The sequence below is a fragment of the Eumetopias jubatus genome, unplaced genomic scaffold (assembly GCF_037043125.1).
Source record: "Eumetopias jubatus isolate StellerSeaLion01/CBP00866 unplaced genomic scaffold, mEumJub1_p1.0 scaffold_9, whole genome shotgun sequence".
Taxonomy (NCBI): domain Eukaryota; kingdom Metazoa; phylum Chordata; class Mammalia; order Carnivora; family Otariidae; genus Eumetopias; species Eumetopias jubatus.
In genome coordinates this window covers 129,940,433-129,966,636 of record NW_028274815.1, presented here as the reverse complement: position 1 = coordinate 129,966,636, position 26,204 = coordinate 129,940,433, and the positions used below count along the sequence as shown (strand labels likewise).

At 52.4% G+C, this 26,204-nt stretch overlaps 1 protein-coding gene across 4 annotated transcripts in view; it reads left to right on the top strand.

Moving 5' to 3' along the window:
- The first annotated feature begins 5,288 nt into the window (after positions 1-5,288).
- The window catches only part of RIPOR3 (RIPOR family member 3), a 74,666-nt gene continuing 53,750 nt past the window's right edge, over positions 5,289-26,204 (top strand). For 2 of the 4 annotated variants that reach the window (XM_028125201.2, XM_028125199.2), the window contains exon 1: positions 5,289-5,488. The gene's annotated coding sequence lies outside the window, so the exon portion shown is untranslated. The remainder of the gene's footprint in view (positions 5,489-26,204) is intronic. The other 2 variants (XM_028125203.2, XM_028125200.2) reach the window with 2 other exon arrangements.

Below are 26,204 nucleotides of genomic sequence, written 5' to 3'. Positions count from 1 at the left end.
GTCGTTCGAAAGGTTTTCCCAGCAAAACAGAGCCTTCTTCTATCTGATGGACTGGTAGCTTGCCACAGTGGAGCAGAGGTGCCTGGGGTGAGGCTCTGGGTGAAGATGAGGGTGGAGGAGAGGCCTGCGAATGAACGGTCCGGGCATTTATCTCCAGGAAGAATCCAGCAACGTGACATTCTCAGCAGCGCTAAAGGTTGACAGAGCTGACAGAGGAGAGAAGTTTTGACAGCGCTACCAGGACTATGATGGATTTTACCAAGTAGGCTAAGTTTGGGGGTTTGTTCTTTCCATTAAGCTTGCACCCCCACTTCCCAAGTGGGAGGTTCTTTCACCACTCCAGACTTTGTGACTTTGTCCCCGCTGTCTTGTAGGGTGCTGGGGCATTAATGGCAGTAATGAGTCCAAAAAGCCAGGAGTGAGGCCACCTGGTCCCCAGTCTGGCTTCTCCACGAGAAGTGGACAAATGAGTGAATTCAGCCCTTAATTACCGAGCACCTACTCTGCTCTGGGCACTAAATGTGCAACGGCACTAGGGTTGTCCTGGTCAGGATGGACCAGGTGGAGGGGAAGGCTGAGAAAACAGGTACTCTCATGGGATGGCACGACGATGACGATGATGACACGGATATTTAACAGGAGCCAGACAGGGTCTGCAGACTTTCCATGTAATGTCTCGTGCTTCTCAAGTTTCACACACATGCGAATCACTTTGAGATCCTGGTAAAATGCAGGATCTGGTTTGGGAGGTCGGGGGTGGGATCCGGGACTCTACTGACAAGCTCCAGTCAGCTGGTCCCCAGGCTTCACAGTAAGAAGGAAGGTATTATTTCATCCAATGCTCAGAACATACCACTGAGGCACTATAGTTATTCCCCATTTTACAGACAGGGAAATGGAAGCCTGGAGAGGTCAACTCTTGTGACTTGCCCAAGGTCACAGAGCTGGGAACAGAGGAGCCAGGACCGGACTCCAGGGCCTGTGTGCTTACCCAGCTCTGCCATGGTAAGGCAGTGGGGGTGGCGCCAAGAGGGGCACAGTGCCCGGAGGAGGGGCTCAGAGAAAGCTCTGGGAGAATGTGCCTCTTGGTTGGGTGCCAACAGGCTAAGGGTTAAGGTATTAGCCAGGTGAGAGCCAAGGAGGGTGGTGAGAGAAGCCTGAGGGGAGAGAGTACCCAGCTAGGTGGCTGGGGAACCCGCAGGGCCTGGCACAGTAAGGGCACTCAGGCTGTTTATTCAGCAGAGCAGGAGAGGGGCAGAGACCAGGGCTCTGCAGGGCACGAAGGCTGCCCTTTCTGGCCTTACCCTGAGGCCCCGAGAAGGAAGGTTCTCTGGAAAGATCGCATAACCTTTCTGTTTACTCATCCTTCCCTGACACACCTCCTTGGGGCATCCCCTTCATTCTCAAAGGCACTGCCCCGCCCAGCACTCACTACCTGGGCTGCAATGAGCACTTGGCACAGTGGGTCTCTGTTTACACATCTGTCTCCTGCGAGTACATTTCCTGCCTATCCCTCTCTGTCCCCAAAATACCCAGCCTGGCACGTGGGTGACAACACCTGCCCTGCTTCCATCATGAGGATGCTGTGAGGGGGGCGTGGGTGGACATGGAGAAAAGAGTCCAAAAGAACTGGATATGCCGCACCGTCTGGAAGGCGTGTGCCCGGCGAGGCTGTCGCGTGGGTTTTGGGACAGTGGGTAGTGGGGTCTCCCTGCCAGGCCCCCTCTTTGCCTAGGGTCCCCCAAATGCCCGCAACTCAGGCACCACTGTGACAACTCTGGCCATATTCACCCCCAGGGGCTCCCATGTACTTAGGATTTTCCTGTACGCTGATTTCCTTTTTCCCCTACCTTCACTGTGACAGATTTCCAACCTGCACAGAAGTTGAGCGAAGAGCATCAAGAACACCTGTACGCTCCTCCCCGAGATCTACTACGTGTCAACGTTGTTCCCACACTCCGTCTGCCTTCTCCATTTCTCTCCGGGCCTACATGTTAAAAAAAAGTAGCGCGGGCTGATTTTTCTCTGGGTTCATTAAAAATATTTAAATAAACCTTGGGGCGCCTGGGTGGCTCAGTCAGTTAAGCATCTGCCTTCAGCTCAGGTCATGATCCCAGGGTCCTGGGATCGAGTCCCGCGTTGGGCTCCCTGCTCTGCGGGGAGTCTGCTTCTCCCTCTCCCTGCCGCTCCCCATTTGTGCTCACTCACATTCTCTCTCTGACCAATAAATAAATAAAATCTTAAAAAAATATTTAAGTAAACTTTAACATTTAGCCTAGTTTTAGATTCAGGAAAAAGCCAGAGAGAAAAGTACAGGGAAGTCTTTTGCACCCTACACGCGACCTCCTGCATTACTGTGGTACATCTGTTCCAACGAATGAACCAGTGTGAATATGAATACGTTGCTGTGAACTCTACTCCACGTCCTCCTAGGATTTTGTGCACTCTCCCCTTACCTGGTGGACTCATTATTAAACTTTAAAAGATTCAAAATAGGAAACTGTCCACGGAAAAGCATCGTCACTTGCCAAACACTGTTCTAGCTAGACGCCGTTGGTTGCTGAGCGACCGAAGCCTGAGGCCTGCTTTTTCTTCATTAAAAAGAGAGATTAGTAAATGTTGGAGAGGCAGTCAAGTCAGGCGGGCACAAAGCTGAGCCTTCCTCACAGGAGCTTCAGCGTTCTGTCCGGCCCAGGCCCTACAGCCATCTTGGGCTCCGCCCCAGTGGGAGCCCCGTGCACCGTCTCCCTGGGCCACGCGCTCTGGAAAGCCCACGTCTGAGGCTGTGGGGCACGCTGGACGATGGAACCTGTCTTCTGTACCGTAGCTCCCCTCACTCAGCTCCCGAAGCCACTAGGCGTGTGACAAGGTGAAGAATTCCATCAGTAGCACGAGAGGGGCACCGCATGCCTGTCGTGTCCCTGAGATGTGGTCCCTCGTGTCCTCAGTGATGGGGAAGGGGACTGTCTAAACTGCTCAGTAGCGCTCTCTCCGTAAGGCCTGGACTTGTTCACATTCAACACTGGTGAGTGTTTCAAAATGGTTTTCATGTTTTCCTAAGTTACAGTAGGTGACGTTTCCTGAAACCAAGTCGGCACTTTTTAATGCTTTCCTTTCTAATATATACCTGCCATCCTCATTTTCAGGAGACCTAAGCCCCCCGAGGGAGTCACTGAGACAGCTCTCCTGCTCTTGAGGAATTCACTCTGTGACAAGTCACTGCTGGCTCAGGGGTCCCACATCTAACTGGAGGTGATCACACCTGAGTGTCTGCAGAATTGCTGGGTTCACTCCTCAGCACGGCTATTGCATTCTCTGTGGATGTACTGGAGAATTCTCGGAGTTAGTCCAAGGGGGCACGTGCTGGGATGAAATTTTCTCTGCACCCAGGTGCGGAGGAGGAGGAAGCTGCTTAGGACACAGGTAATAGATGAATCCATTTTCACTTTTCTTTTTTTTTTTTTTAAGATTTTATTTATTTATTTGACAGAGAGAGACACAGCGAGAGAGGGAACACAAGCAGGGGGAGTGGGAGAGGGAGAAGCAGGCTTCCCGCAGAGCAGGGAGCCCGATGTGGGGCTCCACCCCAGGACCCTGGGATCATGACCTGAGCCGAAGGCAGCCGCTAAACCGACTGAGCCACCCAGGCGCCCCCATTTTCACTTTTCAAAATGAAACTGTTACAGGTAAGAGCACCATCCTTAAACCATTTTGCCTCCCTTTTTCCCAGAGCTAATGACCCAGTTTGGGTCATCTTTTTCAGGCTTGACACGTGTTTCTACAGTATCTCATTCTTTGTGTGTGTACACGGGAGGGTTAATCAGGATTATATCAATCAGGATTATATCAAATATATCATTTTGACCCCCTTCTCACTCAATAATATGTCTTGGAGACCCACAGCTTTTGTTACCTACCGACTCAGCTCATTCTTTTTAAACTGCTACCTGGTAAGCCACAGCATGACCCTTCCGCATTCTGTGTAATCAGTCATTGTTTGATGGATGTTTACATTATTTTCAATTGTTTCCTATGATAAATTTTTTTTTTTTTTTTTTTTTAGCAAACCTCTGCGTACATGCCTCCTCAGGCACACGCATAAGTTATGTCCTGGGTGGGTGGCGTATATGCTCATTTCTGGTTTCCAAAGGTCTTGCCAAATTACCCGTCAGAGTATGTGTGTTGCTCAGTGTCAGTTGCTATTCTTTGGGGCTGTTTATTCCTGGTTTCTTGTCTGCGGTGGCTGCAGGGTGGAAGGGAGCCAAGGGAGAGAGAAATTCATCTCTAGGTGTTACAGGCTGGTTGGCTCCACAGGGCCAGGCCTCTCTGTGGTGCTGGTCAATGGGGGCTTTGTTCCCAGGGCCATCCCTGAGCAGAATCCGAAAGCTGATGTGCCAAGGTGACAAAGGGAGCCATTCGCATGTTGTGCCTGGACCCCACCCCCTTACTGAGACACCGTCAAGTTTGTAGGAGTCGCACAGACAAATGTAATAGGGGCGGTGGGGGAGTTGTGGGGAAAGCCTGAGAACATTAGGTTGTAAAAAAAGGAACAAAGCAGTAAAAGAAGCTGACCACTAACTCTAAAGATGTAAAGGGAAAATGCCAAGCTAATCCGCACCCCAGGAGAAGTGGGAGGTGCAGAGGGGACAACGGGGGCTCGGGGGCGGGGGGGGGGGACCAGGACCATAGGAAGAGGTGTGTGGAGGATCAGATCCAGACAGACGTAGGGCGAGAGGGAAAAGAGGAGGAGAAGGAGAAGGAGCGAGGAGGGGACATGAAAGTGGCAAGGTAAGAGAGGACGTGGGGGCGGAGGAGGGAGGGCAAGGCTGTGTCCCTGTCTGTTTGTGATTAGCACACAGCCCGGCGCAGAATGGAGTAAACAGAAACTTCCAGGCGTCCCCACACCCCCCTCTGAGGCGAAGCAGAAATCAGATGCTCCGTGATTAATCGTAGAGAGTTCAGGACACGACCACAAGCGCTGTGCGGACTTGAAATTAGCTGCCTTTTCCCGTCCCCTTGCCAAGATGGGAGTGGGGGGTGGGACGTGAAGGGGTGGGGGCCCCGCCTGCTGGGGGCCAGCATGGAATTCTCCCTGGCAGAGCTCAGTGACACTGACGGGCAATCGGCCGCGTCCAGAGAAGCAGGCAGCATCCGGGGAGAGTGGGCCGGCCGGGGGGGCCCCAGGCGGGCTTCCTGGAACCCCGGCTCCACGGCCGCCTGCACCCGGACACAGGCCAGATAAGAGGCCGGCTGCACTATCAGAGCCCGGCAGTGCGCTGTCCCCCAGCCCTCGGCACCGCAAGGAAGGCCGGGGGACAGTGGGCTCCTTGTGAGCAACCTCCCGAGTGGCTAGTCTGGACGGGCTTCCCGGAGTCCCAGCTCGACTCCTGCCGCGGATGGGAGCCTCCGCTCACCTCGGCGACCGAGAAAGCCAGGCTGCCTGGAGGAGGAGGTGTGCTCCGGCCTGAACGCCGGTACCTGCTCGCTGGTGAGTGAGGCTGGTGTGGGGACCAGACGCTAGAGGGAGGTGAGGTGTGAGGAAGCCAGCCCTTGCACATACTCCACCCTGGAGCTCGCCCCGAGAGGGGAGCCAGCGAGGGGGCCAGATGGGACTGCAGGGGCTTGCTGTGTGGCCTTGGGCGAGTTCTCTCCCCTCCCTGGGCCTCCGTTTGTCCATCTCTGCAATGGAGTGGGAGTGGCTGGAACAACTGCTCTTTAAGGGTCTTTTACTGTGACTGGGTTTCTTGTGTATCTGCCATATGCCAGAAGCTGTGCGAGGCATTTATGAAGCTCTAGCTCAGGGAATCCCCACAAGCCACCGGTGGGGCAAGTATTACCCTCCTGGTACACTGAGCAAACAGAGGCTCAGAGAAGTGAAGTGACTCGCCCAGGGTCACACAGCTGGTCAGTGGCAGAGATCAGAATCCGATCTCTGCCTTTCTGATTGACTTGCCCTAAACTGTCCACTTCCAGGAGTCTGTATTCTGTTCTGATGCCGTGATCTCCCCAGGAAGCAGGGGTGCAGGAGGGTGTCGGGGGAAGGATTACCTGTGGGAGGCAGGCAGAGAGGTCAGAGAGAGGCAGCCACAGGCTGGGCAGCCTTCAGCTCTGGACAGGCGGGGGCACGTGTCCCGGGCAGGGGCTCCTGGCTGGAATGGAGTGCCCAATGCCTTGTGCTGGGCTCACCACCCTGTTGTAGGAGGCTCCTGGGGACGGGAGAAGGGAGTGAACATTAGGCAGGGGTGGAGAGAGCTGGGCGTGGGGAGAGTGGCACATGCCTCTACTAGGTTTTGTTCCAATTTTATTTTGCTTTTCCAAAAATCTGCTTCAAATCATTCTGGGCCCCCACTGCTCCTCTGGATGCAACAGAATTGTGAAACACATACAGAGCTTTGCACACGCCTCCCCCGGGGGGGAATCACGCATTAATATTATCGGAGGCTATTTGCATATACAGCCTCACAGCTTTGGCTGCGCCAGAGATAAGCTGCCGATCGAGTCCGTGAGTGTCTGCCCGGCACTGAGGAGGATGCACGTTACATTTGAGGGCCCGGGAAAAACACAGCAGGGCTGAGGCAGGTGGGAAATCCCTTGGTGCTAGGCATCTGGGCAGGGTTGGAGATCCCAGCACCCAGATGTGGCCTCCTCTTTTCTCTCCTCTTGGAAAATTCCACCCTGTAGCAGCTCTGTACTGACTCAGGCCTCCCTTCCTTCTGGGGATTGGCTCAGGCCCTCTGCCTTGGGCTTGAGTCAAGACCTGAGTGGGGGTCCTGGCACCACCCAGTCCCGGGCACACCGGGACGACTGGTCATCCTACCCACTTCTGCCCTTGATTTTTCTTGTAACCTTGACCAAGTCACCTCCCATCTCTGGGTCTCTGTTCCCTCATCTATAAAGTGAAGGGATTATTTTAGGAAATCTCTGAAATCTCTTTGCAACTTTTAAAATTCCGAGAGCCTGCTTGGAGGGCACGTAAGTTCTCAATAAGCTTAGAGAAGATAAAGATCTCCCATGAGCCCTGCCGCCAGGGAAGGCGCCAGAGGAGGTGGGCATGAAGGTGGGCTTGAAGAAGGGACTGAGGGCCTCCTTACTGACATCAGCGATCCCAGGCCTTTGGGCCTGTGAGCTTCCGAGGAGCCGAACGGACTGCTTTCATGGGGAGTGATTTAGCCCAGATGCGTGCTGGCTAGGAAGCCCTTACCTACTCTGCATCAGAAGCTCAGAACCCCCCTGCCAGGGCCCCCAGTTCTTTCTGGGGAGCAGGGAAGGGGTAACTCACATGTGCCCACCAACTGGGCTCCTGCCCTGTTGGTCTTCTCCTGCCCCCTCCTGCCTCTGCCCACACGAGATTCTCATAGCACCCCCACCCCCCACCCTCTGTGTGCCTGAGCTGCTCTGGGTTCGGGGCAGAGATGGAGGGACTGGCTTCCTCCCCAACCCATGACACTCTTTGCCACACGGTCCCTACACTGTGGTGTGCGGGAGCCAGCTTGTCCCGGCTCTTGAAAGCCAATGGTCAGACTGTCAGAAAGGTAGTGAACGAGTTGCTAAACAGAGCCATTATTAAAAATTATATTTCACAGACTTATAATTAAATCAGTGATGTTACAAAGGTAATAAGTACCGACTGCTCCTCCCTTTCCACGTCTGAGAGGACATTTTGCTGCTCTGGATGCTCCCGAGGTTACTTTCGTCTGTGCTGTCCAGTGGAAGCACACTCGATAGTCCGCTGTTGCGCATCTCTCCCCAAGTCCACGTGACGGGACCCCAGGTTGGTGGCCTGGGAAATCGGCCCCAATGGGAGTCCTTAAACCACGGGAACCGGTAACAGGATGACTCAGGGCTCGATTTATTGTTTTGCTGACTGACTAGACTTGAGGGAGGAGGTAGGAAAAGCGAACGATGCAGAGCATGCATAGAAGTGTGTCCCCTGTGGCTGTCCCATTGTGAATAGCCCCAAAGTGAAGGCACTTGCTCGCTTCATTGACAAACTACCCTTTGTTGTATCACTTCTGTCTGACTCCTTAAGGTAAAAGAAAATACCCCCCAGCCTTGGGCTGCCCTCACTCATCACCGGAAGCGTAGGCTGACTACAGATACAAGGGTTGGGGGCAAAAATCAACAGACCCCTTCCGTGTGACTCAGTTGAGTATATATGAAACTTACAAGGGGGTATTGTAAATTTTATTTTTATTTGTAAATTGTGTGCTGTACATCCTTTACACCAGTACAGTTTATAATAAACCTAACTGTGCGTCTACGTGCATATATCCATATGTACACGTGTGTGCATGCACACGCATACGTGCACACAGATGCACACGCTCTCTCTCTCCTGGAGCACTGACTGCTAACGGCCCCACAGCACATATGCTTGTGCCCAGGGTCTCAGAAATCCTGGCATGGACCATCCTTAGCCCTCACCCAAAGGGAGTCAAACTCTAGGCACTGAGCCTGGACACAAATATTTCAGCTTCCTCCTCTTGCCTAAAACCCACCAACAGCTCAACTCCTCACTCCTGTTCTGAGCAATGGAAAGGATGCAGAGACTAGGCTGGGTAGGAGGTGGCATCTACACAGGCCGCATCCGGGCCCCAGTGCAGGTGGCTGTGGCCCGGGTTTCCTCACTGTCTTCCCAGGCTCTGCATGCAGGGACATTTCTGGTGACCCATTAGGGGCAGCTCCCTGTTAATTCCATCCACTTAAGGCCTTGCTCCTGCCGTAGTTTATTTTCATGTGCAGAGCACGACTCTCTAATAGAAACGGCATATTGGAACAAGTAGAAGTAACAGCTAAGCCAAACCTATAGGAAAGTTAAGACAACTTTCTATTTTTAGAAACCCTGGGAGCCAGGTGGGCCCTTTCCAGATTCTCCCAAGCCAGCGAATGGCCGAGGAAAGTATTTCTCATTCCTGAGTTCCGTCTCTTACAGTCGAGGCCAAGGAGGAGGCCCAGGTGGGGACACTGGCTCAGAGGAGCATGGCTATGATGGAGAATGGAGCCATGCTCACAGCACTTTTAAAAATAATTACAAATAGGTTTTATAATTATTTCATTTTGTGTGCTCGGAAGGGTGATCCTGAGTTTCAGTCTCAGCGGCTCCCACCTCAGACAACCACTGTTAAGAGTCAGGTATCTATTCTTCCAGACCATTCATTCACTCTTTTTTGCATCTTTCTTTTCTTGTAGTTTTAGTTTTCAAAATCGGGCTCATTCTGTACATTCTATTCTGCATCTTCCTGTTTCCACTTGATAATACATCCTGAGTGTTCATCCACGTTAGCTCATGGAGACCTACAACATTCCTTTCAATGCCTGCATATCAGAAGTCCCAGGAGGTTGGAAGAAGGGATCTATTTTGATAACCGTATCTCTACTTTCTAACCAGGTCTCAAATTTTCTTGACCCCAAGACACACAAGTAAAACCAAGCTGCTTCCACTTTTCAGTACAAAGAAATTCTACTGGCTTTCCCTTCAACCTGTAACTGGAAACTGACCGCTTCCTGTCCCCTCCCCTGCCCTCACCCTGGTCCCTGGTCCAGGAGGCCATTTCTCTCTGAGTTGTTATAGTTGTCTCCTCATTGGTGTCTGCTTCCCTTGCCTCTCTAATGGTGTGTTCTCTGCAGCCAGCAGGGTCCTGTTAAAATGAAATCAGATCCTGTCCCTCCTCTGCTCAGAACATGCTCCTGCCCCCTCCAGTCCCGGGCCCACCTCACCTAGAGTAAAAGGCCAAGTCCTCACCATGCCCACAAGGCCCTGCAGGATCTGGACCTCATCTCCCCTGCTCTCCCCCTTGCCACACCTGCTTCTCAATTGTGCCAGGCACAGTCCTGCCTCAGGACCTTTGCACGTGCTTTCCCCTCTGCCTGGAACACTCCTTCTCCAGATCTCCACATGGTTCATTTCTTACCATTTACCGTCATCTAGCATACTATATATTTTTTTCTTAAATATCTCCTACTGGAATGTGAGTTTCCTGAGGGTGTGTATATATATATATATATATATATGGTTTTTTTTTTTTTGGCCTGTTTTGCTCAGTGTTATATTCCATAGTAGGCATTCAATAAACTTGTAGAACTACCTGGCTTGCTATATTGCCAAGAGTGACAAGGCAGTCAGACCTCCTGGGAGAACCATGCATTAAGGTCACTAGGAATCTCTAGGCACATACTACATTTCATTTACGAATACCACATTTCAACACCCTTGCCAACTCACGCAGTGGCTGTTCATCTGCATAACAGTGAGAGGCATTGGAACCAGACACCATCAGATGCTCTGTCAAACCAGCCCAGGCCCAGATTCCAGACTGCTCACATGGCTCTGCATTCACCCCTCTTCTCTGTCTCAGGTGGGCTTGGAGGGCCGGTAAACACCATCTCCCGTGCAGGAGTTCAGATACACCGTGAGTCAGGCAGGTTATGGGATCTGTTGTGGGGTTCTGCTACGGCCAGGTGGCTGTTACTGTGCTGTCCCTTGAACTGGATCCGCCACACCGGCTCCACCATGCTCCTCTGAGGAGCATGCCCGACCCTGCCTTCCAAACGAGTGAGGGAAGACCCTGCAGATGCAAGCATGTGGGGGAGGGCAGACACGTGCCTTGCAAACGCACCACTGGACGCCCTCCCACCCCGCTCCACCAGGGACTGGCCAGTCCTATGGCCCTATGCAGAGGGAAGGGCCGAAGGCCTTGCTCACTTGCCCAGCAGTCCCCGTTAGACCCCTGGTCCCCAAATCCTGGTCCAGAGACCTTCCTCCAGACTTAGAAAATAGACTTCAGGTAGAAGTGAATTAATCATAACCTCCTCAGGACACACTGGAAGAGACTCCTGAATGGCCCCATTCAACCTTCCATCTAGCAGTCTCACCACATTTATTTATAAAACAAAAACCCTCAGAGAGCCACCCCCCAGCCCAGGAACTAGAACTTTGACAACTATCTATACCTACTTACATGCTCCTTCCCACCGCAGTAGCTATGATCTTGAATTTTGTGTTTATCTTTCAATGGCTTATTTCTTTTTAGGGTTTTTTGTTGTTGTTGTTGTTGTTGTTTTTTAGAGAGACAGAGAGAGAGCATGCGTGCATGTGGGAGAAGGGCAGAGGGAGGGGGGAGAGAGAGAATCCCAGACTCCCCACTGAGCACGGAGCCCAACATAGGGCTTGATCTCACGACCCTGAGATCATGACCTGGGCCAAAATCAGGAGTTGGGACTTAACTGATGGAGCCACCCAGGCACCCCTTTCTATGGCTCTTTAAGAAACCGTGGTAAAAGATACATAAAACTTACCATTTTACCCATTTTCAAGAATACAATTCGGTGGCATCAAGTACATTCTAAACGTTGTGCAACTGTCCTCACCATCCACTTGCAGAACTTTTTCATCATCCCGACTTCCCTTGTTTTAAGAAAAAAATATTTATGCCCAAACAATAGATTATTGACTTTTACTTATTTTTGTTTTTTTTAATAGTCCCTTACAATTCTTTTTATTTCTGAAGCATCTGTTTTAATGTCTCTTTTTTCTTTTTTTTTTAAAGATTTTATTTATTTATTTGAGAGAGAGAATGAGATAGAGCATGAGAGGGGGGAGAGTCAGAGCGAGAAGCAGACTCCCCGCTGAGCAGGGAGCCCGATGCGGGACCCGATCCCGGGACTCCAGGATCATGACCTGAGCCGAAGGCAGTCGCTCAACCAACTGAGCCACCCAGGCGCCCGACTTTCACTTATTTTGAACTTTATAAAAAGATCTATGTTGTCTTGTGCCACTTTTGTTTTCATAAAGCATTTATCACTAAAATTCATGCCCGTGGTTGCACACGGCTCCTTGCTTCCTCATCTTCCACTGCTATACGCCATCGCGTGGCGAACCACGACGTTTCCCACGTCTAGAGGTGTCCGGGTTGTCTCCCTCCTATGCGCTTGCTATCATAAGCAGTACTGCTCTGGGCATCCTTGCACCTGTCCTAGTACACACATGCTGGGGTGCGTCTCCCGTGTCCACCCAGAAGCAGGACTGCAGGGTTGTGGGCATATGAAATCTCGTCCCAAACTATTTTCCACTGTGGCTCTGCCAATTCACATGCACCCTCGACCATGTGGCATTTGTCTGATGGCTTACTTTCTGCCACTTGAATGAGTGCAATTTCCCCTGGATCTCCACCACCACCTCCATGAACAGGCCTGGCTGCCACTTACTGTGTATCTCCAGGTCTAAGTATAGCCAAAAGCCTTGAGCGGGCCGCGGGTTCGTGACGTCTCCCACCTTTGTGGCAGAGCTGCTCCTGGAGGGGAACCGAGCCTGACCGCCACACTACAGGAAGGAACACGTGGAGAGGGAATTCGAGCCCTTGCCCTTGTTGCACTAATACCTCCCTCCTCCCCTCCCCCTGCCTTTACTTAGTCTGGTTCTCACCACGTGTGGGAGAGAGTGATGGCGGCGGGGAGGGGGGAGGTGGGTAGGGACAAATTCTCACTCACGACAGGTACTATTGCTCACACTCTACGTGTATTGCTGTTGATCCATTCAATCCTCAGATCACAAACGGAGGTGCTCTTATAGGCCCCACTTCGCAGATATGGAAACTGAGGAGCAGAGAGGTTAAGTAACTTTTTTTTAAAAAAAGATTTTATTTATTTGAGAGAGAGGGAGAGAGGAGGGGCAGAGGGAGAAAGAATCTGAAGCAGATTTCACACTGAGCGCACCACCGAATGTGGGGCTCGATCCCGTAACCACAAGATCACGACCTGAGCCAAAACCAAGAGGCGGACGCTTAACCGACAGAGCCACGCAGGTGCCCCGAGAGGTTAAGTAACTTGCCTGAAATCCCACAGGTAGTAAATGGCAGAGATGGGGTTGAATCCGGTTTGTCTGGCTCCCTCCAGAGGTTATGCCCCTCTTCGTAGAGCCTAGGAGTTGAATGTCACAAAGTCTTCAATCCTACAGACCTCGGTTCATATCCTGGATCCCCGACTACCAGGCTGTGTGACTCCTCTGGGCAGGTTACTTCGATCTCTCTGCACCTCTAAAATCGCAAGAGCTCTCTTTCCTAGAAGCTTCCTTAGATATTCTTTTTTTGTGCCTTCTTGTTTCTTGTTGGGTTGTAGGTCTCTTCCTCAGATTTCCCTGGAATACGTTCTTTGGCTTATACCCGCCAGGGCTCATCCCTGGAGCTGAGAGGGGATGAAGTCCCCGCAAACCAGTGTCTGGGGATCGGGGCACGGGGGATCCCAAAGCCAATTGCTGTTTCTAGGAGGAGGGAAGTGGTGCTGGGCAGCAGGAGAGCAAATGTCCACTTCAGGCTGGGCTGCTCTGGGCCACTGACCTTTGTGACCATCCTGTTGCAAAACAGGCCGAGCGGGCCGAGCGGAAGCCCGTGCGGGCTGCCTTCTGGCCTTGCCCGTGGGAGGCAGACGGCTGTGCGCGGGCAGTCACGCTCAGCATGTCTGGAATACCTATTCCCCAAATTCCCAGGGATAAAGCATGTGTATACTTTTTTGGGGGGGGAAAGAATTCCATTTCTGTTGCCAATTAGTTCTGCTTGAGAACAGCTTTTTTCAACACCAACACGTTGGCCGCCCAGCCTTGAGTTCTGTTGATTAGCTCCAAAGTGGGGAAAAAAGTAATTTCTTTCCTTCCTTCCTCCACCCCCAACCGTGAAACCCGGCTGTCCGTGATGAAAGGGGTCCTGCGGATCGTTTAGTTTTCCTTGTCATGACTCCAGGAAAGGCTATAAAGATAATCAGTGGGCCCCACTGGCCGTAATTGACTGTAGAGAGCAGTTGGCTACCACAGCGTCTGAGTTACCAGAATGTGTTGCAGACGCAGGAGGCTTCAGTCAAGCTCCCCTGATTACACCTGCTCCCCTGGGCCAGAGCTGCCGGAAAGTGCTGGAGGTTATCTGAGCGTTTCTCTTCTTTCCCAGGTTTCGGGGAGCTCCTGGAGTAGAGACCCCTGGCTAGATGGAGGAGCAGGGAGGCAGAAGGTGGGGTGGTTCTGATGTGCCCTGCCTGGCACCAAGCCCCAGCTCCATCGGGTATGGCCAAGAGCCTTGGGCCAGGGACCTGACCTCCAGGTGCCTCTGTTTCCTCATTTTAAAGTGATGATAATGGTCCCTCCTCTGGGACTGATGTAGGATCAAATGAGTCAATGCACGTGGGAGAGGCTCAAATCCTTCATAAACGTCAGCTTTTATTACTCAAAACCCTCTCACTCTTCCCCCCCCCCCGTTGACACCCGAGTCATATGTGTTCGTGCCAAAGTACCTTGACCTAGTCCCCTGCTGATGGACTCGAGGTCAGTTCCAATCTTTTGTGATCGCAAATAATGCTGCCTTGAATAGCCTGTGGCTCTGTGTACTCACCCCTCCCCTAAGGTATGTGACCCCCACGATAACCTTGGCTCTGGACTTCGTTCTTGGGGCCTGCAGAATGAGAGATGTGCGGGTGAAGGGTCAGCCCTGGCCTGGCATGCGGACAGGCCGGTGGGAGGTGGGGTCAGGCCCTCCCCAAGCCAAGAGGGACAGATTCCTCCCGAGGCCCTCAGGGGGGTGAGGCGCCAAGCGATGAGTTTCAAAAGGTTGGAGCGGGGGCCATCCAGCTCCCAGGTTCCTGGCAAATGTACTGAGGTGGGTCTGGGGAGAGGGAATGTGCACCATGCAGGCTCTGCCCATCCTCTGCAAGCCTCTTCCTCCTGGAAGCCTCCTGGGATCTGGACTCCAGACAGTGCAGACTGACTCTGCACTGATTTAGCACCAGTGGTATCCAGCTCTCTTTTCGGAGGCAAAATGCACGGTGCTTGAGAATCTCAGATGTGGAAGAAGGCTGGATTTGGTCCTAACTTCTCAGCACTCCCACCCCTGGAACCCCTGCCCTTCTGTGTCCTCCTCTCTCTGGGTGCGATAATGATCATAGTGATGGCAACAACTTCTCAGGAAGGTCTTGGGAGGTCGCAGTGACGTAACACACTGTAACACTATGAAGTGTCTGACACCATGTCAGGCGTGAGAAATACAAGCTTGTGTTAGGAATGTCTCGCTACGGGCAGGTCTGGGTCTCACCGCACTGGGCTGTGGGTCCTTGCAGGCAGAACATCTCATTTGGAGCAGAGTCTAAAGGGAGTCCAAACTCTGTGTGGCCTTGAGAGAGTCGTACTCCCTCTGAACTGAGTTTTCTCTCAAAAATGGGGTTCTGATGACATTATCTGGCGGATGTGTCGTGAGGATTAAGAGAGGCAAAGCACGCGAGGCTCTGGATCTATGAATGTTCAGTACGCGGTGGCGACTGCCGACGTTGTTCATCAGTAGTTAAGAACAGTTGTAAATAGCCTCCTAGAAACCGGCACAGCATCGTGCATGCAGTTGGTGCTTAGTGACTACATATGGACTGAGTGTCAGGGTCAAGTCTGCTTGTTATAAAGTGGGGTCTGGGAGAAGCCCTGTTAGAGGGGCTCTTTTCTTGTGTCGTCGACCCCTTTGGGCGAACAGAGGAAAGAGCCCCGTAAGACCGTACCTGCATTTATGACATCTGCTCTACTTTGTGAGCTGAGGCATCAGGCATCATGACCCCCATTTTACAAATAAGAAATCCAGGGCCCAGAGAAAGGGGAGCTTCACCGGCCCCCCACAGCATGCACACAGCAGTACTTGCTTGTCCCGACTCTGCGCAGTGGTCTTCACCCTGACCCTCCGCCCCGTGCCGGAAATGGACCTTGGGGGCAAGATATGGTGACCCTCTGTGGCCAAGGCCCTTGCACATTTCTGACATTTTTGTGTCCTAGGACAAAGGGTGAACAAACTCACATGAACTGTTCGTGTTTCCTGGTAGAAAAACACTCCTGACCCAGGGTGGGGGAGCTTTGCTGTTGGACTAACGGCGATGTGCGGTTTTGCCTCTATTCTGGCCCTCTCTGCCCTACCCTAACGACTCAGCAGCAGTGATCGTAGCAAATCCAGATTGTGAAATCCAGGGGTAAACTTAGGAATTGTTTGTGGGTGCTGAATGGGCCAGACGGCTCCCTGGACCAGGAGTGCTGGCCCCGGGGCCCGGACTCAGGTGCCTCTGCCCTTGCCCTGAGCAGGTTAACAAATGAATAAGCAGGTATTTGCTGCCTTCATATGGCCTTCTTCCTCCTCTAAGGACACCAGTCATTGGATTTAGGGCCACCCCAATCCAGTGTGACCTCATCTTAACTAGTTCTGTCAGTAAAGACTCTATTTCCAAATAAGGTCACATTCCGAGTCTCTGGGTAGACGTGAATTTTGGGGGCCCACCGCACCCAGGAACAGTAGTTATTCCTGCCGCGTCTCTTCCCGCAGACTGCAGCAGCACCAGCGATGTGCCGGGCACTCTTCTGTGCTCTTTTCATTCCTCCCCTGCTGAGCCCTCTCTACAACCTTGTGAAGCAAGTTCTAGGATCATGTCTGTTTGAGGCCAGAGCAGTGAGCTGACTTGCATAAGGTCACACAGCTGGTAAACAGCACATCTGGGAGCAAGGCTTTTCTCTCTGACTCCAAAGCCAGCGAGGTTTTGAGACCCTCCAATCCCATTCCAAGGGCTTGGAGTCATCGTGCTTTCTTTCCCAGAATCCCAGCCACGTGAGCTATGCCGTCTCCTGGCCCACACCTCCCTCCACTCTCTCCAGACACATCTCCCCCAAAGAGGCTATAAAAAGACGGGGAGGGGTTGCGGGGCGGGGGGGTTGGGCCTTGTTTTCACAGTGGCAAACACCGAGCTGTGTTCTGCCTGGGGTCACTGGTGCCCGGCTCTCCTGTGGGCAGGAAGCTTGCGACCCTCACGTGCGTAAGAGCACACCAGACGTATACATTTCATCCTTGACATCTGGTAACATTTTAGGAGTCCTGACTTGGGCTTACAAATTGAAAAATGGTCCGTTAAGGTGTGATTTATTCGTCATCGGGACAATGCTATTGAATGCTCGCAAAGTGATTCACTCTGTCGGGTCCACAAACCCCGACTCCTTGGGCCAGGCCTGGCGAAGGCCTTTGCAGGCAGGATGAAGCTGTTTCTCTGACAGCCAGGGGAGAGGGGCCTGGTGGGGCCGGAATGGGGCCTGACAGAGACAAACGAGTGTGCTGCCAGATGATGTATGGCAGTTTACCTTTTAACACGCCTGTGTCGCAGCCATGGAAATAACTTGTTTTGGCTAATGGGAGACGTGTGCAATCAGGAGTCTCTCAAAGCCACGAGCGCAGAGCCATGAGGAAGGATTCTAATTTCCAGCAACTGGGGCTTTGGGGCCAGGAAATAGCTGCTCTGTCAGCACAGAGAGCCAGGAGCCTTCTCCTAGCCAGTGAGCAAGTTGGAGGCCCCTGGGCAGATCAGGGGCTCTGCAAGAACAGAGCTAGCCTGCAGAACTTTGCCCCCGACCCCCGGGGGGTGGGGTGGGGATGGCAGATGTTAAGAGCTGTGAGAGTGGCTAGCAAGTGTGTAGGAGCCAGCCACATCACAGAGAGCACTGCCCTAAAGCCAGGCCTGCCTGGGTTCAAATCCTGCCTCCCCCACTGACCAGCCAGGCCTTAGACAGCCCCGCTGTAAAACAGGGATTATTAACAGAACCTACCCTGGGGGCGTACGGGGATTTCCTGCGCTAGTGGCACAGAGAGAGTTCTCAAGAATGCTAATCATCGTTATCATGATGATACGGCAGGGTGGCAGGGCGTTGCTGGGGTACAGAGAAGAGCCAATCAGGACAAGAGAGAAGCAGCGCTGTGCCTTCTGGCTGTGGGTCTAGGGGCAGGCTCCTAACTTGCTGCATGCACACAGTGCAAGGAGGTTTCTCCCAGTCCCTAACGCTCAGGGCAATTGGGAGACCAGTGCCAATGTTGGCTGTCACCCAGCTTGGCTAGCCCGTGTGCCCAGAATCCAAGAAGTGAGATTAGCTTGAGTGGGGAGGACCCAGGAGGAGGGCTGGGGTTACCATGAGCCACGACCTGCTACAGGTGGGCTGCACATGGGCTGGCAACCAGTGTGCATGCCTGTGGACATCAGGGGTCTGATTCACGTCCCCAGCTCAGCAGTGAAAAGAGGATAGACAACGGCCATGTGGTCCCTGTGCCCCTTCTGCCCAAGTGGCTCCAACCCAAATGAGATGGGGGATGGATGTGCACATCTCTGGGTCCTTAACACTGAGGTGGTAGTTAAGAGATGGGCAGCACAGCGGGTCCAGCTCAGGTTTGGGGATCCCACATCTGCCATCCCCCCCAAGTGGGGGGGGGGGGCAAAGCCCTGCAGGCTAGCTTGGACATGCATCCAAGTCGAAAGTCTGTTCTGACTTGGAGTCAGGCATCTGTTACCATGTGAAGGCTGAAGCCTGACCCCTGCCCTCTATCCCTGTCTCCCCCAGGACTGACTGCCCAGGAGCTGTGGCCAGTTCCTGGTACTCACGCCAGCTGGCTGCGGCTCTCCCACGAGGGTCAGTTTCTAGAGCTATCAGATGCTGTGGCTGCAGGCTTGTTTGTCTCCATGGCAACAAGCCTGGCCAGTTTTTGGACAACAGCAACCCCTTGGGGAACCTAATCCATGAAGAAGGGATGGCAGAACCCAGTGTAGGGATGGCAGGGTGGAGGGCAAATGATGCTGGGCGCCCTGACCACAGGTAGCTCTGAGCATTGGTCTTTTAATTTTTAAGTAATTTCTATACCCAATGTGGGGCCTGAACTTACAACCCCGAGATCAAGAGCTGCATGGTCCACGGACTGAGCCAGCCAGGTACCCCTGAGCAATGGTGCTTTAGAACCCCAGGAGAAACTCACTGGGACAAAGTAAGGGTAGAGGTGGGGCTTCGCTTTGGTGAGGGACCTTCCTGGGGGTTCTGGCTGGGCACTTGGCTACCCAGTGAGGACTCTCTGCAGCCTCACTTTGCCCTAACCCTCGAGCTTCATTTCCTGATTCTGTAATCTTACTGCTCCAGCCAGTTGTCCCATTCATTCATTTGTTCATTCTCTTGGTCCTCACAATGAACCCAGAAAGTGGGGGTGCAATTATTATGTCCCTTTCTAGATCAAGGAACACATATAAAGTAGCTGGGTCGGGGCACAGAGCTAACGAGGGGCTGGATTCGTTATCCATCGCTGCATGACACATGTCCCCACAACTCAGTGCCTTAAAACAACACATGTCTATGATCTTACAGTTTCCGCAGGTCAGGTTGCAGGCGCGGCGGCCGGGTCCTCTGCTTCTGGCTCCGTCACTGGCGCGTCAAGGTGTCCGTGGGGCTCTACGCGTCTCAAGGTTCAGGGGTAGGATCCGCTTCCCGTTCGTTCAGTGGTATGGGCAGGATTCACGTCTTGGGGTGGTGGCCCTCCGTTCCCAGCCACGGGGCCTTCTCCAGCATGGCAGGTGCCTTCTGCAAAGTCAGCCCGCCCGGAAGGTGCATGCGTGCGGGAGCATGTGCGCATGCGCCGGCGCGCGGGCGTGCACGTATGTGCGTGGGCGCGCGCGCGTGCGCGTATGTGCGTGGGCGCGCGCGCGTGCGCACAGGTGCCTACTGTGCGGGTGTGCATGCGTGCCGGTGCATGGGGCCGCGCTTAAGTCACCGGTGGTGGAGGTGGCGTCACATCACTTTTGCCACTTTCTCTCCATTAAAGCAAGTCAGTGGGTCCTGAAGAGGAGAGCGAAGGCCAGGCGGCGGCACCCCTGTCTGCCCCCCTCCCTGAAGGAAGCCGGGAAGAGTTCCTCCTCCTCCTCCCCAGTCCCAGATACGCGCCGCCTGTCCGCCACCGCTCAGTCAGGGTTGAATGGTGCCCTCACTTTTTCAGGGGGTGTTTGTGGGGGGCCTAGCGCATTTCGGACAAGTGCGGTTCCGCCCCCAGCGGCTCCGTGCTGGTGACAGACCTTGAGGCTCCATCTTTATCCGCAGCATTACGTGCCTCTGCAGAAAAAAAAAAAAAAATGTCTTTTCATTATTTCCTCTAACCTAGCGGAGATTTCTCACAAACCCTAGTCCCAAGGCAACAAGGAAGAACACTAGATTTAGTCTAATCTGGTTAATTTAATCTGACCCAGTACTTTAGGTCTTTCAGGTGATGTCTTTAGGTAATGTTCGGTCTCAGGTTTCCTTCTGCTCCATCCTCAGCCCCCTCCAAGGTGGCATGGGGTCTGGAGTCCCGGAGGCTTCCTGGTGGAGGGAGTCGGGGATTCTAGCCACGTCTGTTGCCCGGGATCACTACAAGCCTTTCTGGCACTTGGGACTAAAGCTGGCGGCTGGAAGAACACATGCTCTGGGCCCAGAGCCCTGCCTGGCTGACTTGTCTCTTCCCTGGCTCAGAGCCCTTGCCTCCACTGCATCTGGACCCTGCTGGGGCTGTCCACCATCCTAACAGTGTCCCCTCTATGAAAAGGGACATTCTGGGTCCCATCCCAGCCATGGGAGGACCCCGTGTAGTCAGGGAAAGTACAACATTGGGGAAGGCTCCCTTCCTTTCAACCTGGGGCATTTGCCTGGTCCCCCCAACTTGAAATGATGGGCAGTGGACTCAGTGTAGCTTCCCCTTTGAGTCCCCAGAGGGTCAGTGCAAATCCCTGCCTTAGGAGCTGGCTCTACTTGTATTAAACAAACAAACAAAAAAACCTATAAGAAATAAATAATAAAATAAAATAGAAGTAGCTGATACTTAGATTGCTTGTAAATACCAGAATTTACACTAAGCACTTCACACACTAACTCATTAAACATTCACAGCAACTCTGTGAGGAAGTACTCAGTCCCATTTTACGGATGAGGAGACCGAGGCACAGAGATGTGCAATAATAATATGCTCCCGGTCAGAGAGTTCTTAAGTGGCAGAGCTGGAGTTTGAACCCAGGTAACCCTGCATCCCTACTCTGCATCACCACCCTCCTCTATGTCCCTGTACTCTCTGGGCTGAAGCCAAGAGAGGGGCCGGAGGATGTCCTCCCTTCTTCTATGCATGCTCTCCTCCTGCCCTAGACAGCAAGCCTGGGGGCATGGGTGAAGGGAGACCTCTATTTTCTTGGGAAAGTACTACACCTTTGCTATGTTCGTTGGTACCTAAAGGACTTAAAAAGAAATGTTTTCTTACAGTGGTGGCTTTTTAAGTCTACTGTCTTGTGGCAAAATCTGTTTTGATTAAGAGGAACTGAATATTGCCACGATCGTGCTCTTTGTTCCTCTGTATGAATGCACATGGTCCCCAGGCAGATGGATATCTGAGGACCAAGGGGAAGGGCTGTTTACCCAGAGAGGCATAGAGGAAAGCAGTCATATTCTTCACACTATTACTTGTTACAGAAATTATCACACACTCAATTAGAGTCGTGGTAAATGTACTGAAGGAGAAACATTTAGAGCAGTGAGTATATAACAATTGGCTTCATCTGTTCAGGTGCTGTGACAAAGTACTATGGACTCGGTGGTCAGAGCCTTCTGTCACAGCTCAGTCCCTGTCGGCAAACTCTGGGACCTGGGCAGAGGGCCAGCCTCAGATTCCCCACCTGAGGAAGAAAGAGCCATCCCTCACCTCTGAAAGGATGAAGCAGGTAGATCTCTGGAGGGTGACCAGGCATGCTGACAAGACATGCTGTCAGGATCCCCCAGGGCCGAATGATGCAGAAGTTCCGAGATTGCTTGCTCTCAATCTCTCTCTCTCCTCCAACCTCCTTCATTCCTGCCCTGATCTAAGCCTATCTAAGTGAGAAAACCACGAATACTGATACTGTAACTACCACGGACTATGTCAGGCTGTGCAAGCATTAGAATATTGAATTCTCAGAAGCAGCCCAACACAGTGGGTGGTATTATCATCTGCATTTTAGGGAAAGCTGAGGCTCAGAGAGGTGAAGCAACTTGTCCATGATGACACAGCAAGAATGTGGCAGCCTAGGTTTTGTCCTCAGGTCCATCTGACATCAAAGACTTCACTAGGCTTCCCTTGCTGCTGTGCCTTTCAGGTTCCTGAAAGAAGGGGTGGGGAGAGAAAAGAATTTGCCCCAGAAAAAAAATTTCAAGAGCCAGACTCTAGAAATGCTTGTTAGTTCCCTGTCGTGGTCCCTGCCTTCCCCTCACTGTGGAGGAGCCAGGCCAGGAAGCTGAGCTGCGTGAGGATATGCGAAAACTTGCAGAGAAAACCATTCTGAAATGTTCTAGAACAGGCAGTGAAGTTTCCTCTGGGGACAGGTGGAGAGGTTCCAGTCCATTTAACTGGAGGAGACTGGGTGGGGCGGAGGGATGTTAATGTTGCTAGTTGATGGTTCATGTTCTCTCCCGAGGGTATTTATGATTTATGCCCAGGTTTTTAAACAAAATTCAACCAAGTTAGATTCAGTGTCCCAGGAAGCTAAGGAGAAAGCATTCGTGCAAATGACGTTTTGAGGGGGATGAAAAGATATTCCAGACAACTTGTCCCCTTTTAGACTCTACTTGTCCAAAGCAGGGTCTGTCTTATCACAGGGACCCCTTGCAGGTGTTTCCCAGGTCTCTGCACTTGAAGAAACTGGCATCTTTTCTCTGCATTCTCGGCCTCTTGCCTTGGTTGGATCAAATGGGATCAAAAACAAAGCCCCAGATGTTCTCACTGTCATATTAGCCAAACCCTTTTTTGGTCCTCATTTTGGGGCCTGCCTGGGAAGAAGAAAGAATCTGTGTGTTAGGACTCTGTGAATTATAAGTAACAAAAGCCCGATTCATACTGTGTAAGCAAAACAGAGAATGCATTGGCTCCTGTAACTTAAAAATCTAGAATTAGATTTAGTGTCAGGTAGGGCTGGATCCAGTGGGGTGGGTGGGAGTAGGGAATCACTGGGCTGATTTTCAGTGACCTGACCTGGTGGAGATCCCCGTGGCCGAACCTGTCATGGTGGCTATAAGGATGTGGGAATCTGAATGGGCCTCCGTGGTGGGCACTGAAAAGGGGTAAGGGAGCATTCACCACGAGAAGCCTGTGGTGCTGTTAGAATAAAGGTCAAATCAACAGAGAGATCTTCTTAAGTTTTGTGTGATCCTATGAGACCTTAAGACTCTGAGCCATTTCAAGCTTTGAGGAACCTTACAGAGCACCTGGGTTGGGGTGGTAACTATGTGACACCAAATATTCCATCCTTCCGATCCTTCAGTTCATGGAAGACATTGCTAATCGACCACAACACCGTTTCCTAGGGAGCCCGAATACAGCCTCAGAATCCATCTCAACACTACACCAGAAGCAACCTGTGTCCACCAGTTGGTGTTAGAACATGAACCAAGACCGATCTGCAGTTTGTCTTCTCAGCCCATGGAGATAAGAAAACAGAAGGTCTGAGGGTTGGCTCGCCCAGTGTCATGCGGGAACTCAGTGACCAGCCCTCCTGATGCTTGGGCAGCCTCCTTTCCTGTGGCATTCTCCCGATTCTAGCATAGAGAGGAGCTCTGTCCCTTAGTGGAGATTTCCACTCCAGACAGCTGCGGCACATGGAAAACAAACAGACTTGAGGTCAGAGGAAAGGCAGAGAGCTTAGCTGCTGACCTGTCTCGCTGAGTGCTGTCTGGAGCTGAGTGCAGCACCGGGGGGGCAGTGAGGCAGGGCGAGGCACGGGGAACCCACCGGTCCATCCACAGACATCTAAGTGGGCTTTTGAAGGCCCTACCTTAAATGCAATAAACCCGGGTAACGTGCTCTACTAGCCTCACATTCTCAAATGGGGGTGATGCTGAAGTTACTCCCTTCTGGGGATGGGAGCGGGGTTGCCTTGGAGGAGAGGACACATATTTGGCAACCACTCTAGGAAAGCCAGAAAATAGAGAGAAAGCCCTGACATAGCTATTACTTGCCCAGCTCAGCCGCACCCAATCAGAGGAAGAACAGAGGTGCCCCGAACCAGCTGATGATTCGACTAGAGGAAGGTAAGCAGTGTCCTGACCCCGAGAAGCCTATTGTGACATATATAATACATGGACTTAATGATTGTAGTGGGCTGACATGGGGCTCGCGGTGCGCCTCTCGCAGAGCCAAGAGCTTTGCATCGATTGATTCAAATCCACATGACAATCCCATAAAGTAGGTGGAGTTATGCCCCAGGAACAGATGTCGAACTGGAGGCTTGGAGGGAGGGGATACACGAGTAAGGGCAGAGCCGGGCTTGAGGTCAGGTCTGCCTGAGCCCCATTCGGACGAGCTGCACTCCAAGGTCAAGCAGCCATCGTGAAAAGGAACAGAACAGAGTATGCGAGTCATTGGCGAACCATTAAGCACATCGTTCCCCACAGCAGCATCGTGCAAGGTGCTGGGTAGAAACAGAGAAGCACGTGGGATCCCTGCCCTCGGATCATTCCCAGAAAGGATGGGGTGTGCACTTGGGAGAATGTCACCATGGAGGCTGGTAGCAGAAATAAATGCCTGTCATGACTCCCTCTGTTGAGCTCATGGCCCACAACCAGGTGCAGTCCACAGTCTAGAAACTTCTGGGCTACAACAAGCCCCCCGATGTACAGGTGAGAAAACTGAGGCTCAAATAAGGAATTGACATCCCCCCATGTCACACAGCCAGTGTACAGGGGGGGCCAGGACTCTAATCCATACTGGGTCCCGGTGCCGCTGACCCCTCTGGGGGCCCAAGAAAACCAGTAGGAACCGAATGGAGGAAGTGGCAGGGCATCTGAGAGGGGGATCCTGGGTGGACTCTGGACGGAGGCCCCGATGCCTAAGCCGTTCCCCCAGGTGGGGGCTGCCGTGATTATGGCAGCACCTGTGACGTCCCTTACCTGGGCTTAAAGCCAGCCCAGTGCCTGCCTGGTCCTCGAGAAGCGCCCAGTTTCACAGATGGGGCCCCAATTATGATTGCTTCTTTCCTTTCGGAAATTTAATTTTAATTTCTCTGGCTTTCCCCTTGTTCGCGGGGTCTGGTCCTCATCAAGGCAGCCTGTCTGACGACAAAAGCAGATGCTCCCAGGTAGGCTGGACACACCCACGCCTCCGGTGGGTCTGGCAGAGGCCGGAGGGGAGTCAAGTTCGTGGCTAATCCTCTTCCTCATCAGCAGTCAGCTCCTAGGAACCCCCGAGGGAGGCTCTGGAGGGGCTGCTGATTGCAGAACCAGCTGGAGGGAAAATGCGCCGGCAAGTGTGGCCACAGCCAAAGCCTGCAGTCGCCAGAGCTTTGCTGCGGTGAATTGGAAATGGTGCCACACTCGGAGCCATCAGACCCCGGTGCAGATCCCAGGGCCACAACTCACTGCTAAGCCCCTTTGCCTCGACGAGACTCAGCTTATCCCCAGCAGTGCCTTTAGCCCTGGATCTACTTGTCCCTACTGTTGGCTAACTTCACTGTGGACAACAGCTGTGCTGGGGGGGCCCAAGTGAAACGGAAGACATATTTCTGCCCCAGCCCCAGGCTGCCCCTTCTCTCCCAGGCCCCTGACCTGCCCTCAGCCTCAGGAGTTCCCGGCTTCACCCTTTGTCCAGGACCATCAGAGAGATTCTGAATACAGTAGTTCTGAGACTGAGAAGGGGTCGTAGTGAGGACAGCATGTCCCTGCAGCAAAATTCTAACCTCCTGGCCCTTCCTCCAAGTTTTTCAGGCCAGAGAAGGGGAACTCATCACTTGGGACGTGCAGGGACACTGCTTTGAATCCTAAACTCTGCCGAAGGCCTTCTGCCTGCCTGGTTCTGCTTTGGTGTGGTCTGTTGGGTTCTATGTCATAAATCTACTCTGACAATTTCAGGTAAAAATGGGACACATTGGGAGGTAATAGAGATGTTCCTTTTGGTCATAAAAAAAAATAAATAAAAATTTAGAAAACCCCAGTAAACCTAACAAAAGTAATTTGAAGAAAGATTTTCTTGCCTCATGTAATGGAAAAGTCAGCGGTAGGGTGGGTTTCAGATAAAGTTTGATCCAGCCACTCAACATTTTGACTGGGAGCCAGAGTGCCACAGTGCCTACCCCTTTTCTACATATATCTGTGTGCTTATGCCCCCAGAACGTCCACCCTCACCCCAAATATCCATGACCTTTCAGCTCAAGTATCTGCACCAACTGGAATGCTCTTCTTCTTTTTTTTTTTTTAAAGATTTTATTTATTTATTTGAGAGAGAGAGAATGAGAGATAGAGAGCACAAGAGGGAAGAGGGTCAGAGAGAGAAGCAGACTCCCTGCTGAGCAGGGATCCTGATGTGGGACTCGATCCTGGGACTCCAGGATCATGACCTGAGCCGAAGGCAGTCGCTTAACCAACTGAGCCACCCAGG